A 4,216-nucleotide genomic window follows, 5' to 3' on the forward strand; every position below is an offset into this window, starting at 1 on the left:
AAAACACAAAAGCACAGCTAAGGGAAAGTGTTTGAGTGTGTGTGTGTGTGTGTGTGTGTGTGTGCGTGCTTGTTCGTGCCTGTTTGTGTATGTGTGCGTGTGACTGGTCTGCCTGCCAGTCTGAATGTGCATGATAGAGAGGGAGCAGGGGAGAGCGCGCATGCACGTAAGGTTGTATTGATGCACGTGCGCACGGACGCGGATGCGCGTGTCAAAGAGAGAGAGAGAGAGAGAGAGAGAGAGATGCTCCTCCATCGGGGTCTAGTACAGTTGGAGCAAACCTAAAATGTGCTTAATGTTTTTAGATTTCCTGACTTTTTTTCTCTGCAGATTTTAATAGAAATACCATCTAATTCTGGTCTATTTAGCATTTAATTGGTGTCCAGACATAGTTATCATACAGGCTGCAGATAAAGCGTTGTTTTTAAAAAGACAGCACAACAGATGGGCTGCGTTTTTGATTAGTGGGTAGATAGAAGGTTCAGTTTCGAATCTGGTAATATAATTGTTGCCTGTTATTGCCAAGATGAAAGTGTTACTGTTTCATGGTGGAGCCTTAAATAGCACCACTTTCACTTGCCCTGCGGAGACTGTTAACCAATTAAGGGTGAGATCCAACAAAGATTAGCCATTTAGGAGAGTGGAGTGGAGTATAGCTACAATGATGCTGGTTCGTCAGCAGCCAGCAGGCTGTCTGTGGTGTGAGCACGCTCAGTCTGTCCTTGCCTTCTGTTACTTTTTGCACCAGATATTACAACCCTGCTCTAAGCTCATTATCATTAGCTGCTCTGTAATCAAATGATTATAAGGATAAATTATTGAATTAATAATCATTGAAAAAATGATTAAGGGCATCTTTACAGTAGGCTAAACTTCTTGAAGATTGAGTTAAAACTGGTGTCTTTTAAGAGACGGTCTGTTATCAAATTAACTAAGATATTGGTAACCGAGCCTGCGGCCCAATTATGAAAGCACTTGTATTGGCAGAATAATGAATAGATGTTGATCGGGTCATTTCTGGGGAACAAAACACTGTAGCTTACTTGGACTAGGTGTTCCTATAGCAACTTATTTCCCTGCAGATTAAACATAAAATAAAACATAAAATACTAGACTAGTCTAAGAAAACATTTAGACAACATTCAATATAGTGCACAATTCATCCAGCACAGCTAAACAAAGGATCACAGCTAAACATGGGTACATTTTGTCAAATTGCTCTTTTAAGTTGGGCTGACGTTAACAGTGCTAGCACGGCCTGCTTTAGATCCTCCCTGCATGTCCACTGCCTTTGCTGTTTACACATCAACTGGTTATATGCCAGTTTAACCAGACACAGCCTACAACTTAGACTCCATTTTCTACATCAAATTATTGCCAAACCGCTCTGCACTACGAGATGTCATCTTTCCACTGTGCTGGTTTACATCAGGGTGGAGCGTTATGGCAGTACTGCAGTAGCCATTATCCAGAGCTATACAGCCCCAGCTACATTACAGCAAACAACATTTGACCGGCATTGTGGGCTTGAATTATATTATTATCAAATATTGATAATTAATTAACTAGCTAGGTGGTTGCCATTTAATTGTTTATTCGACTTGTAGGTATGAACATGTTTTCTTGTGTTTGCTAGCATTGTGGTTAAACACTTGGGCCATGAAAATAGCAAAAGATGTCTATAGTAAATAAAACATACAGATTAGGAATAAACAGAGTTTCCTCTGCTTTACCCTACAGACAACAAAACGTAAATTTCAAGATTAGATCTACACAGGACAACAGTTATTCAGGTGAATCACAATTTGTAAAGAACTACATTTCTATAAACTGGAATAGAGGTAGAATTTGTAAGTAACACATATCACATCCATGTTGCCATGCTTTATTTTTAGTGTAACCACATTGCACTGTTTTTCATTGTAGAATATGTACTAAGCATGCTCTCCTATTTCTTAATCACATCCTGCAGTGCATTTGAAATAACCTTTTTTATAGGTCCCTCTAATGTGATCATGCACCACAAACCTAAGGTATAAAGCTCACTGTACATAGCCCATAGGGGTAATTTCAGTTCTCAGGGCAGCGTGCTGTGGTGAGATTGGGTTGGCCCTGAAATCAATGGGCTGATCCCTCTCTGTCCAGCTTCCTGGCTGACATGCTTGACTTTTCATCACCACGGTCGCATAGATTGATGACTTATGACCGAGAATGTATGTTTGCTGACCTCTAGCAAAGTGAGTGACACATAATTAAACCAATCACACAGAAAACCGAAAAAGAAAAGAAAGAAATGATGGTTTGGTAACGTTGGAGCTGCACTTCAAATAGCCATTTTGACATTTGAATGTGAAAAAATACAATATCAAGACTTCCAGAGAGGGGGCCAAAATGGTGTGTGATCGTGGGGTAATGGCCAATGGAGTTCCCTTAATTGCCTATAGTAGGCCAGGTTTTGAAGCCTACATGTTCCACAAATCATGTAACGGAGTCGTGTGTATTAAAGGTCACTGATATTGGGTGCTGATGGCCTAGCAGTAAGGTAGCGTCCCATGTACAGGTTACAATGCTCAGAGTGTGCGGCCCGGTTTCAAGTTTGACCTGTGGCTCCTTTCCTGCATGTCATTCCCCACACTCTCTTTTGATTTCCTACTCTATTCACTGTACTATCTATAATACATAACAGCAAAAGCCCCAAAACACATCTAAAAAAAAGGTGACTGATATTTGATCATTACTTGAACTAGATGGATATGTTTCAATACCAAGTACCCTTACAAATGTGATTAAAAAACAACAACATCATATTATCATATTGATTGAAACATACTGGTTGCTGACATTTTGCCCGTTTTAAATGAACAACATTACACTGTGCTGCATGTACTACATTGTTGTTTATTTGTTACTGTCACACTGTTAACCTCAAATCATTTACTTTTTGGGGGCTTATCGGTTCTAGCATTGGATTGTTGCATTGACTAGCATTCTCACAGATACTGCAGTATAAGTATCAGAGTCCAATACAGATCCAGGAATTGCTTACAGATGTTCAGATACCCTTTTCCCCTCCCAATACCAACTCCAGTACTTAGACTTAGGTCTTTGACAATACCAAATACTAATGTGTTTTAAAAGGTATACAATATTGGTTAAAACAAAAAAAAAAACAGATTACGGAAAATTTTCTCACCTCACTGTTACTAATTTACTTCAAACAGTTGATTTAGAGAAGCGAACAGATGTTTGTGTTTGACTGCACTGACTGGCATCATACTACTATTGGTGATAGAATAACCCTAGTATTACTATCAGTATCATCTGTGGTATCGGTTAAAGAAAACAACTCCAGTGTCAATAATGGAAGAACTTATTATCTGTATTGAAACAACTCAAGTTGTAGAAGACCTTGTATCGAATCGTAACAGCACTAGTATTGGTATCAGAACAACTTTGATTGGATGAGTTATAGCTGGAGAGACAATGAGTCCAATTCCTCCTTGATCAGGTTGCAACTCTAAATCAACTTTTCATCAATATTAATTACCGGTATAACCTCTGTGTAAGGATACAACATTTTGTGTGTCTGTGATCTGTGGCTCATGTAGGCCATGGTTACTCATCAGCCCCTCTCACAGTGTCTTGGGTGGAGACCCCTTCCTACTCCACATCCAACAGTGGGGTCACTACATACTAGAAACAAGCCCCTGAGTGGGCCTCTCTGATTCACAGTTAATTAAAATTCATTTCTGAGCATGCATTAGCCATGCCCATCTATTTATGGGCGGCTCTCAAATGCAGCCACTACAAAACAGTGCTCTGTAATTAACCCCACCTAATCAGATAGCACACTAGTGTTGTGTTCCTTTTCGTCCTCAGGCACACAGCCATTGGACGGGGGTTTCACAGAGAGGATGAGCCCATTCTATAGTTCAGAATGGCTAAGCAGATTAAAACCTCATATCAAACATGATATTTACAGGCAAGGCTCAGTGGAGAGTGCTCCTTTTATGTGGGATGGGGAGAGGCTCCGGGGCTGGGCTTTTAAAGCCATGTCCCTTAATTGTATTCTGGCTAAGTGGGATGAATGGTGCTTTTTAATCAGACTACTGACAGGGCTCTGTGTAGTGAAAGTATAGAGATGGTGCCTGATAGGTGAGTTGCTGAATGATATGCTTTCAGACCAGAATTTCCTGCTTCTGGCAATATTCAAATG

Source organism: Labrus bergylta, chromosome 3, assembly GCF_963930695.1.
Source record: "Labrus bergylta chromosome 3, fLabBer1.1, whole genome shotgun sequence".
Taxonomy (NCBI): Eukaryota; Metazoa; Chordata; class Actinopteri; order Labriformes; family Labridae; genus Labrus; species Labrus bergylta.